Source organism: Bos taurus, chromosome 5, assembly GCF_002263795.3.
Source record: "Bos taurus isolate L1 Dominette 01449 registration number 42190680 breed Hereford chromosome 5, ARS-UCD2.0, whole genome shotgun sequence".
NCBI lineage: Eukaryota > Metazoa > Chordata > Mammalia > Artiodactyla > Bovidae > Bos > Bos taurus.
In genome coordinates, this window is record NC_037332.1 from 18,659,561 (window position 1) to 18,674,041 (window position 14,481).

Here is a 14,481-nt window from a genome sequence, read left to right on the forward strand (position 1 = left end):
CAATTCACTTACTCTTACAATAGGGGCTTCCTGGTGGTTCAAATGTAAAGGATCTGCTTGCAATGCAAGAGACACAGGTTTAATCCCTGGGTTGGGAAGATCTCTTGGAGAAGGAAATGGCAATCCACTTCAGTTCTCTTGCCTGGAAAATCCCATGGACAGAGGATACTGGTGGGCTACAGTCCACGGAGTTGCAAAGAGTCAGAAACAACTGAGGGACTAACACACAACACACAACACACACACACACACACACACACACACTATATACTCTTAAAATACAGGCACCCACTAAAAATCCCCCAAAATAAAAGGATCCATCACATCCCACTCCAGTTCCTGAGTAAAGTAGAAGATGAGTTTCACCAAGGAATAAGCTAGATGTAATTTTATTTCATCAAAAGGAACCAAAGACCATAAACTATTTTAAATATCAACACCGTGAGGAAATTTTAAATGGCAGTATGAACCAAAATCCAATTTCAAGCAGCAAAAGAATATACAGAGAAAGCAGGAGAAATGATTACAGAGCAAATAGTGGTCAAATACAAAATAGCAAGAGATCGAGCATGCTAATATATTAATTAAAATTGAATTAAAGAGTAAATTTAACCCCCTCCCCCCGTTAGTAGGTCAAGAGTGATTATGACCTCTAAAGCGCAACTTGAAGGAAGGAAGATAGTTTTTTGGGTTTGGGTGGTGACTACTGCATTCCAGTGGAGAAGGCAATGGCACCCACTCCAGTACTTTTGCCTAGAAAATCCCATGGATGGAGGAGCCTGGTAGGCTGCAGTCCATGGGGTCGCTAGAGTCGGACACGACTGACTGGCTTCACTTTCACTTTTCACTTTCTTGCACTGGAGAAGGAAATGGAAACCCACTCCAGTGTTCTTGCCTGGAGAATCCCAGGGATGGGGAAGCTTGGTGGGCTGCCGTCTATGGGGTCGCGGACACGACTGAAGCGACTTAGCAGCAGCAGCAGCAGCACTGCATTCCAGAAATGAGCAATCAGTCTGCTTTTCAAGATGGAGTTATAGAGACTGTGAGAGTCCTAGATTTGTCCTCTAATGGGGGTGATAGAGACTCCTCCTCAAACATCCCTTCCTTACTGGCTAATCCTATTACCAACCCTCAGAAAGTTCCATGATTGATTTTGTGATTGCTTTTATTTAAGTTGAAAAAGTCCTTAAAAATCACATTTCAGATAAAAGGGTTCGTCTTCTTTTCCTGACGTTCACAAACTATCAGATGGTCTTCCAGGATCCACATACTGATTTGGATAACTTATATGTAATTCAAACTCAGATACCACAACACTGAATGTATTTGCTCTTTGCTGTTCCAGCCCGCCTGCTAGTCCCATAGAGTAAGAGAGCTATCTCCTGAGCACTTCAACGTGCCAGCCACTGTGCTAAATTCTTCATCTGTTGTCGTATCTCTATCCTCGCCCCAACTGAATATGATAAGGACTGTTACAATCATAAGTTTATAGAACAGGAAAGCAAAGATTAAGAAGATAATAAATTCCCTAGAATTGCACTTTGGAACCTGGGTTTCTCATCTCAACGACATCATCCTCTACTGAGTTTAATAAACCAGAAGCCTGGTTTTGTTTCCTTCTCCTCCACCTCCTTCATTTAATCAGTCACTAAGCCTTGCCAAACACTCCAGTACCCCCAGAATTCATCTTTATCTTTTCATTTCCTATTACTGCCAAGTTCAAACTTTCATCAAAATTTTTTTTTTGTCCTAAGGATTGTAATAATCGAATAATCTTCTAATTCATTTTCCTATTTCTTGTCTTTTTCACTCTAATCCTTGAGCCACCTTGACATTTTCAGACTGCCTTTTTTTTTTTCTTTCCTCCGCCAAAAAACCTCCCAGAATTTGCTGCCTTGTCATTCCTTCTCAAGGTTAACTTGCTCATTTCTGCCTCAGCAATACCTATGTGTCTTATTAATATAAAACTCATGCCACTGAAGCACAGATACTTAGGTATTTCTGTTGCTCCTATAACCAGACTATTAACTTCTTATAGACAAGACTCTGTTTCATTATACCTTCATTCATTCATTCATTAATCCATCCAATATTTATTGATTAACCACCTTATTCCAGGAACTTATTTTTAATAATAATAATAGCTATCCTTTACTGATACTATACTCAACAATCCTGTGAGGCAGATACTGTTATCTTTATTTACATTAAAGAAACTGCAAAGAAGAGAGGCAAAGACACCTCTGTCTAGAAAAATATTTTGGTTGTATGCCTGGGACTGTGCAAGGGTTCAACAAGTCTTAGTTGAAATTTAGTTGAGCTTAAAGTCAAAGTGTTAGTTGCTCAGTTTTGTCCGACTCATCGTGACCCCATGGACGGTAGAACACCAGCGATTCTCCAGGCAAGAATACTGGAGGGGGTTGCCATTCCTTTCTCCAGGGGATGTTCCTGACCCAGAGATTGAACCTGGGTCTCCTGCATTGCAGGCAGATACTTTACCATCTGAGCCCCAAAGAGCAGACCAACACTTCAGAGAACCTGGCTTGTGTAAGAGCCTAAGGACAATAGAAGTAATAAGTATAGCAGTGGTTAAAGAACTTGGGGACATTAGAGTCAGACACATATACACATTGTAATCCCCACTTTGTCACTAGTAAGCTACATAATCTCTAATAAACTGCTTATTTCTTTAAACATCAATAAAAAAAAACTATAAAATAGAGATATTAGTCATACTATTTTAAAGGGCTATCTTATTGGTTAAATGTGAAAATAAATATAAAGTGCTTAGAAAGTCACCTGGTACAAAGTAAACCCATATTAAGCAACAGTTATTTGACTGTGTGGATCACAATAAACTGTGGAAAATTCTTCAAGAGATGGGAATACCAGACTACCTGACCTGCCTCTTGAGAAACCTGTATGCAGGTCAGGAAGCAACAGTTAGAACTGGACATGGAACAACAGACTGGTTCCAAATAGGAAAAGCAATCATCAAGGCTGTCTATTGTCACCCTGCTTATTTAACTTCTATGCAGAGTACATCATGAGAAACACTGGGCTGGAAGAGGCACAAGCTGGGATCAAGATTTCTAGGAGAAATATCAATAACCTCAGATATGCAGATGACACCACCCTTATGGCAGAAAGTGAAGAAGAACTGAAGAGCCTCTTGATGAACGTGAAAAAAGAGAGTGAAAAAGTTGGCTTAAAGCTCAACATTCAGAAAACTAAGATCATGGCATCCGGTCCCATCACTTCATGTCAAACAGATGGGGAAACAGTGCAAACAGTGGCTGACTTTATTTTGGGGGGCTCCAAAATCACTGCAGATGGTGATTGCAGCCATAAAATTAAAAGACACTTACTCCTTGGAAGGAAAGTTATGACCAACCTAGATAGCATATTAAAAAGCAGAGACATTACTTTGTCAACAAAGGTCCGTCTAGTCAAGGCTATGGTTTTTCCAGTGGTCATGTATGGATGTGAGAGTTGGACTGTGAAGAAAGCTGAGCACCGAAGAATTGATGCTTTTGAACTATGGTGCTGGAGAAGACTCTTGAGAGTCCCTTGGACTGCAAGGAGATCCAACCAGTCCATTCCAAAGGAGATCAGTCTTGGGTGTTCATTGGAAGGACTGATGCTGAAGCTGAAACTCCAGTACTTTGGCCACATCATGCAAAGAGCTGACTCATTTGAAAAGACCCTGATGCTGGGAAAGATTGAGGGCAGGAGGAGAAGGGGATGACAGAGGATGAAATAGTTGGATGGCATCACCGACTCAATGGACATGTGTTTGGGTGAACTCTGGGAGTTGGTGATGGACAGGGAGGCCTGGTGTGCTGCGATTCATGGGGTCGCAAAGAGTCAGACACGACTGAGCAACTGAATTGATTGAATTGAATTATTATAATGACTGTACAGTAACATGAGTCAAAAGTAAGCTATTCAATGAGAGGTTAAAAGTTTTCTAGTTAGAATTCTTAATGCTATTATTTTCATTTATTTGTTCAGTTGCTAAGCCATGTCTGACTCTTTGTGACTCCATGGACTTCAGCACTTCAGGCTTCTCTGTCCTTCACTCTCTTCCAGAATTTGCTCAACCTCACATTCATTGAGTCAATGATGCCATCCAACCATTTCATTCTCTGTGGCCCCCTTCTTCTCCTGCATTCAGTCTTTCCTAACATCAGGGTCTTTTCCAATGAGTTGGCTCTTTGCATCAGGTGGCCAAACTATTGGAGCTTCAGTTTCAGTGTCAGTCCTTCCAATGAATATTCAGGGTTGATTTCCTTTAGGATTGACTCGTTTGATCTCCATGCTGTCCAAGGGACTCTCAAGAGTCTTCTCTAGCACCACAATTTGAAAGCATCAATTCTTTGGTGCTCAGCCTTCTTTATGGTCCAGTTCTCACATCCATACATAACTACTGGAAAGACCATAGCTTTGACTAAACGGACCTTTGTCGGCAAAGTGATGCCTCTGCTTTTGAATATGCTATCTAGGTTTGTCATAGCTGTCCTTCCAAGGAGCAAGCATTTTTTAATTTCATGGCTGCACTAACCATCTGCAGTGATTTTGGAGCACAAGAAAATAAAATCTTTCACTGTTTCCACTTTTCCTTCTTTTTGCCATGAAGTGATAGGAGTGGATGCCATGATCTTCATTTTTTAAATGTTGAATTTTAAGTCAGCTTTTTCACTGTCCTCTTTGACCCTCATCAAGAAACTCTCTAATTCCTCTTTGCTTTCTGCCATTTGAGTGCTATCATCTGCATATCTAAGGATGTTGATATTTCTCCAGGAAATCTTGAATCCAGCTTGTGATTCATCCCTTCCAATATTTTATATATTTGTTTTTGTTATTGTTGCTGTTATTTTTATTTTTATGGAGGTATAATAGGAAGTATAGCATGAGAATGGCCACTATACATGTAGGAATGTCAATGGATACATTCCTCCAGCTTTACCATAACAGTATTCAAAGCTATCGAATATGACCCTAAAGGAAAAATAATAGTCTCCTTCCTCCTCAAATAGGGCTATTTGAAATGTTTTATGTTTTATCCTTCCTTCATAGGGTTGCTATACTAGGAAGAATAAATAAAAGTGAAAGTAATTACTGGTTTACAAAGCTAGGTTAAATGTCATAGAAACATTATTCACACACTATCTCAATTGTGGTTGAATTAAAGAGCAAAGCAGTTTTAAACAACCCTAAACACTATCCTTTTAGGGGAGAAAGAAGAATTTCAGATATCTCAGAATACAAGGAAGGAATTTCTGGAACTTAGAGAAGACTTCTGGCTGGAACATCAATTAACCAGTGTACTCTAGGCCTGAGATGCCAGTAGGCCTGACTTGTGGTTTCATTGCCTTAGTAGGAACAAGATGGTACATTGCCTGGAAGTGGCTGTCCTCTGTGGTGGGTGGGTGAGCACGTGGCCCCTCTTCCTTTCTTCACATTAGGTATGCCCAACTCCACACTAGTGGTCAGTTTCCCAATGAGTAAATAAGGTTTGCTTTTTGACACACATTCCACAAACAAGCCAGATTTTAGGAGACAAAAGTCAAACGTGTCAAAGGAGAATTACAGAAGCCCAAGAAGCCTCAAGAGCATAGGGATTGTGGGAGGTGGTAACAGGGACTTTGTTGAAGCCAGGGCAAGCATTACTCAATCTTCTCTTTCTATAAACATCCTTAGGATGGAAGCATTAGATTGTGGGCTACTCTAATAATTCCCAAGCAAATATATTGGGCTTTTTGTGGTTTACAGTTTAGGACTTTATTTTGCTGTATCATCTGTGTATTTTTCAATGTTGTATTTCTTTTGGTTAATCTTCCTTCCTCCTGGGAAGCAAAATGTTCTGCAATAGCAAACACTGTCTGTGGTAAGTCCCTAAAACTCCAGTGCAACAGATTGCAAAGCCTGCTGTCCATTCTAAATACACTTGCATTGTTTCTCTCTGAAGCTGGTTGTGTTCATGTCTCCGACTTTACATGCCATCTGTGTCATTTTTCTATGGTCACCGATCACTCATCACTCCTTTCAAAAGATGTTTCATCACATACAGCAGAGGTGTTCTTCAAATGAAATCCACAAACCCGCTGACTTGGAGAAATTGTTGACATCCCACTAATATGAAAACTGTGCCTATTTTTTTTTCTGTTTTCATTATGTACAAGTCTGTATACATTTAAAAAATATTTTAATAATGAAATGTTTTAGTTCAAAGAAATTATAGAGAAAACATAATTATTTAAGTACTGTATGTCATCTTGCATATCCTAGTCAGATAGTATAGGTACTTTTGACTTAATAGGAATTTACTTGTAAGAATACTGAACCCAATACATTAATTACTCATTCTTGCGCTCACTCAAAGGACCAGATGCTCTTGAAGAGAGTCTTAAGATACCCACAGGTGAAAGGCAAATGATAAAGTAGAATAGAGTGATTCCATGTGAGAAGGGATATGAAGTGGAAAGGACCGTGGCTATGGTGGGGCTTATCCCAGTTTGCCCAGGGCCAGTCCTGATTAATGCCTGTTGTTTTGGTATAATTATTGATTCTACACCTATCATTAAAGCTGGAACTCCAATACTTTGGCCACCTGATGCGAAGAGCTGACTCATTTGAAAAGACCCTGATGCTGGGAAAGATTAATCGCAGGAGGAGATAGGGACAACAGAGGATGAGATGGTTGGATGGCATCACCGACTCAGTGGACATGAGTTTGAGCAAGCTGAGGGAGTTGGTGATGGACAGGGAGGCCTGGCGTACTGTGGTCCATGGGGTCCAAAGAGTTAGACACGACTGAGCAACTGAACTGAGCTGAGCTGACACCTATTATGTCCAAAGTCTGATGGCTTAAGCAATCAATTATGTGGCTACCCTAACTCTGAAGAACTGGAGAGCACATTTTCTACCTAAAAAAGGAAGCTTCTACCTGGCTCCAGAAAACTGCTGTCAAGTTGGAATAAAAGATCTCTGCTTTTTCAAGAGAAGCCAGCTTTGGATTTGGGGTGTAGTCACCTGATATTTAATGTTAGTTCAACTCTCTTTGTGGTCTCAAAGAGTTGGACATGACTTAGCAACTAAACAAGAACAACAACTCTTATTTTTATCTTTATTTTCTGTATAAGACAAAATTGGTCTGAAAAAAATAGATTTTCCTATGGGTTACTAATTTACAATCTCTTTTGGCCTAGAAGTTCTACAACTTGAATACCACCATTTTCCTATCTACCCCAGCAGGCTGAATGTGCGGTTCCACTTAGGATATTCATGTATACACTATGATTCAGGTTAAACAGATCCTGTTGGAAAGCTTCTAAAGGAAGCATCCATCATCATCAGTTAAGAAAACTGACCAAATGATGGAAAGCAGAGTGATAACTCAGGCTTAATTAACTGATTTGCTGACATCTGTATTTAAATCATTTTTCATTGCTAAATATCTCATTTACTGAGCACCTACTATGTGCTATACACTAAGTATGCCATCTACATTATCATAATGCTAGTAATCATAACAATGAAGTGACATTGGCATCATTCCTCCAATTAAAACAAAAAGTTGGATAAGGCTCAGAAAATTTATGTGATTTGACCAAAGTCCCATGGCTAATAAATGACTGAGTCAAGATTAGTATATAAGTATTTCTGAGCTCCAAATCCTGCTCTCTGTCTTTTGTATTGATCCTTTACTGGAAAAAAAAATATTAGCTTCATCACTTAGATTTGCATCTTATGCAAATATATTATCTAAAACTGTACAGTTTCCTTTTGGTGAAAGAAGCTATAAAAGAAGTTAACAAATTCAAAGAATAAAGCAACCAGATGATAAAAAATTACTGTGACACCTATTCAGCAATGCAAGGTAGAGGAATAATTCTATAAAACACAGTCTCACAACTAAAAATGTTAAGCTGCTGTCTACACAACTATGTGACACTGGGAATTGTCTTTGGTCAGGCTCCTTCAATGCTGAGATAAGACAGTGATTCTTAATGCAAGTGATGGTTTGAAGAACTACTCCTATGGGAAACCTATAAGGGTATGAAAGGAGTAAGTTAATGTGGGGATAGCTAAGTCAATAAGGCTTTTAGGAGAGGTGCAGCCTCCTGATATTGTAGGGAGTTCTGGAGCTTGGATTGCATCGCAGAGACTATCTTCACCTAGAAGCAAGAGAGCTGGGCTCTTACATTCCTGTCTCATCAAATCTGTGGTAATGGGTTTCCAGTATCCCCTGATGAGGAAGCTCCTATGAACCAAGGCCAGGCCTCAAGTGAAAGAAAGATATAAGTCCTTAGAAGCTAATACCTACACAGCAGGCAAATGGGACCTGCAGGCGGGTAGGAGGGGAAGTAGGAAAGTGGGAGGTGGGGAGATCAAGACCACCAATGACAATATCTGCTGCAGATAATTATTCTCTATTTATTTATAGAATTATTATTTTGTGTCATTTGAAATTATTTCATCTTCAAATTTGCATTTTCTTCTTTCATGAGTAATTTTTAAACTTTACTGAATTTTGTCTTTCATTGTCCCCAGTGTCCAAGTCCTCCCTTTTCTTCATCCATTTTTAGCCCCAGGGAAATACATCATAGCTAAGGCAAATGAATTCACAGACTAATTCCTTCCTTTTAAACAATATTTATTACAAAATAGTATAGTACAGAAAAACAGTTTGGTTACTCCCTTGGAGATCGTTATATTGAGCTATGTCATATTACACAAGAAAGAATGTGATTCTGCAGAAGAAAAAGCTCCTTAAAAATGCCACAAAAATGTTTATATACATATTGCATCACTGATCAAGCAAATGATATTACTAGTAACAGTTACTGAACTATTATTGTTATATGCTGATAACCTTTATCATGAATATGCTGATTTTTATATGTTTCATATGCATTATATAACAATGCCTACACATTAGTTGTATGAACATGAGCTTTTTAAATTCATAAGCCACATGCAAAACTTTTCCTTAATAAAAACAAAAAACAGTAAGTCAATAAATACTTATATTTTGACAATATATAAAAATGAGTCAATTCAGCTTTCCCCATAATATTTGACTCCTTCAGATCGCTGCCAACTACCCTGCTTATAACCAACTTTTGACCTGGTGTCCATTGGAATGGTTAGAGATTTGGAAGCCATTGTGGAGATGATACAGGTTATATTTGGTGACACAGGTGAAACTGATGTTTTTCACACAAAGCAAAAGATGAGAACTCTCTGTGGGAGAGTCACTTCTTTCACAATTCACAAAGGATGAGAAAATTTTTTCTGGTATGATTTATTTGTGGGGTGCAAGAATTCTATCTTGGGGTTTTTCCTTGCTTAAATGAACTAAGAAAAATTTTCAGTTCTCATTAAATATACCAAGGCTTTCAGAAATTCAGTCATCACTCAAATGTTTTCAAGTGTAACCTTACAAATGAAGGCTGAATACCAAAAGATTTTTATAGCATTGCAGATAGATTCCTTACTGTCTGAGCCACATGGAAGCCTAAAATTTAATCGGTTGTGTTCACGTTGTGCTCCGTTGTGTTTGACTGTTTGAGACCCCGTGGTCTGTAGTCTGCCAGGCTCCTCTGTCCATGGGATTTTCCAGGCAAAAATACTGGAACAGGTTGTCAGTTCCTACTTCAGGGGACCTTCTCGACCCAGGGATAGAACCCAAGTTTCTTGTGTCTCTTGCATTGGCAGGCAGATTCTTGACTCTGCTAAAGTCAACTGATTAGAGAGTATCCAAAAAGAGGTTATGTTCTTTTTTATTTTGCAAGATAAATATTTTTCATCTTTTTATTATCTCACAGCCCCTTTGAGTGAGTGTGTGTGCATTTTGTTTTATGTATATATATTATTTATCTTGGCTGCACCGAGTCTTAGTTGCAGCATTAGAGATCTGCTTCTCTGACAAGGAACTGAAACTGGCCCCCCTGCACTGGGAGCTCGGAGTCTTACCCACTGGACCTGGATGCTTGGGGCCGGTGCACTGGGACGACCCAGAGGGAGGGGAGAGGAGGGAGGAGGGTGGAGGGTTCAGGATAGGGAACACGGGTATACCTGTGGCAGATTCATTTCAATATTTGGCAAAACTAATACAATATTGTAAAGTTTAAAAATAAAATAAAATTTAAAAAATAAATAAAAAAAAAGGAAAGTCCTGTATGTGTGTATTTTAAATGTTCCTCCCTTCCACTATGCTTTCCACTGACATAGCAGCAAAAACCTTCCTCTCCCCATTACACCCCTCGCAGAGTGAGTATCATGTGCCTCTCCACAATCAGCACAGAAGAGTCTGTAGTGCTCATCCCTACTGTTAACATTACAAAAACAATAAGTATGACTTTCCTTTTCCAGGTTTAAAAGTATAATATTGAGTAAGCTTTGAAAGTTAATATGCTATCCTTTCAGAGATGCAGAAATGTGCACATCCCTGTTGAAAAAAAACACAGCTTTCAATTTTCAAAAGAAAAATATTATTAAATAGTCGCATTTACATATTGGTTGAAAGTAAATGTGAATGACCAATATTTCTTGTTGAAGAAATTAGAGAACATAAGACACAAACAATGTAAGAAATAAGCTTTTTAGAAATAAGCAGTCCTTTGTGTGTGCTCCTTGTGTCCAACTGCTTTGTGTCCAGTTGCTTAGTTGCGTCCAACTCTTTGTGACTCCATGGATTGTAACCCACCAGGCTCCTCTCTCTGTGGGACTTTTCCAAGCAAGAATACTGGAGTGGGTTGCCATTTCCTCCTCCAAGAGATCTTCCCAACTCAGGATCAAACCTGTGCTTACTGTATCTCCTGCATTTGCTGGCAGACTCTTTACCACTGAGCCACCTGGGAGCCAGGCAATCCTTTAGCTGAGATTAATTGGTCTTTCTGAGAGTAGAAAGGATGGTGGTAGACACAGCTCCTAGTTTGTCTGCCATGGTCATATCAAAAGGTCATGTATCCTAGAGTAAGGAGCTATGGTTTGGAACTAAACCAACCTCTATATCTTATTAACCTAACCAACTCTGTATTTGTGTGCTTGTGTATATGTGTATGTTCAATGGAATAAAAATTCTATGCTATTTGGCTTTTTGAGGACTAATGATAATATAAAGTGCCTAAAAGAGTGTATATGGCATAAAATAGGAATTTAGTATTTCATAATATTGTAACCCCATGTCCAAGGAGCAGTGGCTGCGCAGGGGCAGGAGGGCCGAGAGGAGCTATTCCATGTTCAAGGTCAGGAGTGGCGACAGTGAGGAGATACCCCTCGTCCAAGGTAAGGAGCAATGGTTGCACTTTGCTGGAGCGGCCGTGAAGAGATACCCCACGCCCAAGGTAAGAGAAACCCAAGTAAGACAGTAGGTTTTGCAAGAGGGCATCAGACGGCAGACACACTGAAACCATAATCACAGAAAACTAGTCAATCTAATCACACTAGGACCACAGCCTTGTCTAACTCAATGAAACTAAGCCATGCAGTGTGGGGCCACCCAAAATGAGCAGGTCATGGTGGAGAGATCTGACAGAATGTGGTCCACTGGAGAAGGGACTGGCAAACCACTTCAGTATTCTTGCTTGACCCCATGAACAGTATGAAAAGGCAAAATGATAGGATACTGAAAGAGGAACTCCCCAGGTCAGTAGGTGCCCAATATGCTACTGGAGATCAGTGGAGAAATAACTCCAGAAAGAATGAAGGGATGGAGCCAAAGCAAAAACAATACTCAGTTGTGATGTGACTGGTGATAGAAGCAAGGTCCGATACTGCAAAGAACAATATTGCATAGGAACCTGGAATGTCAGTTCCATGAATCAAGGCAAATTGGAAGTGGTCAAACAGGAGATGGCAAGAGTGAACGTCAACATTCTAGGAATCAGTGAACTAAAATGGACTGGAATGGGTGAATTTAACTCAGATGACCATTATATCTACTACTGTGGGCAAGAATCCCTTAGAAGAAATGGGGTAGCCATCATGGTCAACGAAAGAGTCCGAAATGCAGTACTTGGATGCAATCTCAAAAAAAAAAAAAAACAGAATGATCGCTGTTCGTTTCCAAGGCAAACCATTCAATATCACAGTAATCCAAGTCTATGGCCAAATCAGTAACACTGAAGAAGCTGAAGATGAACAATTCTATAAAAACCTATAAGACCTTTTAGAACTAACACCCAAAAAAGATGTCCTTTTCATTATAGGAGACTGGAATGCAAAAGTAGGAAATCAAGAAACACCTGAAGTAAGTAACAGGCAAATTTGGCCTTGGAATACGGAATGAAGCAGGGCAAAGACTAATAGAGTTTTGCCAAGAAAATGCACTGGTCATAGCAAACACCCTCTTCCAACAACGCAAGGGACTCTACACATGGACATCACCAGATGGTCAACACTGAAATCAGATTGATTATATTCTTTGCAGCCAAAGATGGAGAAGCTCTATACAGTCAACAAAAAGACCAGGAGCTGACTGTGGCTCAGATCATGAACTCCTTATTGCCAAATTCAGACTGAAATTGAAGAAAGTAGGGAAAACCACTAGATCATTCAGTACGACCTAAATCAAATCCCTTATGATTATACAGTGGAAGTGAGAAATAGATTTAAGGGACTAGATCTGATAGATAGAGTGCCTGATGAACTATGGATGGAGGTTCGTGACATTTTACAGGAGACAGGGATCAAGACCATTCCCATGGAAAAGAAATGCAAAAAACCAAAATGGTTCTCTGAGAAAGCCTTACAAATAGCTGTAAAAAGAAGACAAGTGAAAAGCAAAGGAGAAAAGGAAAGATATAAGCATCTGAATGCAGAGTTCCAAAGAATAGCAAGAAGAGAAAAGAAAGCCTTCCTCAGTGATCAATGCAAAGAAATAGAGGAAAACAACAGAATGGGAAAGACTAGAGATCTCTTCCAGAAAATTAGAGATACCAAGGGAACATTTCATGCAAAGATGGGCTCGATAAAGGACAGAAATGGTATGGACCTAACAGAAGCACAAGATATTTAGAAGAGATGGCAAGAATACACAGAAGAACTGTACAAAAAAGATCTTCATGACCCAGATAATCATGATGATGTGATCACTCACCTAGAGCCAGACCTCCTGGAATGTGAAGTCAAGTGGGCCTTAGAAAGCATCACTATGAATAAAGCTAGTGGAGGTGATGGAATTTCAGTGGAGCTACTTCAAATCCTGAAAGATGATGCTGTGAAAGTGCTGCACTCAATATGCCAGCAAATGTGGAAAACTCAGCAGTGGCCACAGGACTGGAAAACGTCAGTTTTCATTCCAATCCCAAAGAAAGGCAATGCCAAGGAATGCTCAAACTACCACACAATTGCACTCATCTCACACGCTAGTAAAGTAATGCTCAAAATTCTCCAAGCCAGGCTTCAGCAATACATGAACCGTGAACTTACAGATGTTCAAGCTGGTTTTAGAACAGGCAGAGGAACCAGAGATCAAATTGCCAACATCCGCTGGATCATTAAAAAAGCAAGAGAGTTCCAGAAAAATATCTATTTCTGCCTTATTGACTATGCCAAAGCCTTTGACTGTGTGGATCACAATAAACTGTGGAAATTCTGAAAGAGATGGGAATACCAGACTACCTGACCTGCCTCTTGAGAAACCTATATGCAGGTCAGGAAGCAACAGTTAGAACTGGACATGGAACAACAGACTGGTTCCAAATAGGAAAAAGAGTATGTCAAGGCTGTATATTGTCACCCTGCTTATTTAACTTCTATGCAGAGTACATCATGAGAAACACTGGGCTGGAAGAAGCACAAGCTGGAATCAAGAGTGCCAGGAGAAATATCAATAACCTCAGATATGCAGATGACACCACCCTTATGGCAGAAAGTGAAGAGGAACTCAAAAGCCTCTTGATGAAAGTGAAAGTGGAAAGTGAAAAAGTTAGCTTAAAACTCAACATTCAGAAAACAAAGATCATGGCATCCGGTGCCATCACTTCATGGCAAATATATGGGGAAATAGTGGAAACAGTGTCAGGCTTTATTTTGGGGGGCTCCAAAATCACTGCAGATGGTGACTGCAGCCATGAAATTAAAAGACGTTACTCCTTGGAAGGAAAGTTATGACCAACCTAGACAGCATATTGAAAAGCAGAGACATTACTTTTCCAACAAAGGTTCGTATAGTCAAGGCTATGGTTTTTCCTGTGGTTATGTATGGATGTGAGAGTTGGACTGTGAAGAAAGCTAAGCGCCAAAGAATTGATGCTTTTGAACTGTGGTGTTGGAGAAGACTCTTGAGAGTCCCTTGGACTGCAAGAAGATCCAACCAGTCCATTCTGAAGGAGATCAGCCCTGGGATTTCTTTGGAAGGAATGATGCTAAAGCTGAAACTCCAGTACTTTGGCCACCTCATGCACAGAGTTGACTCATTGGAAAAGACTCTGATGCTGGGAGGGATTGGGGGCAAGAGGAGAAGGGGAC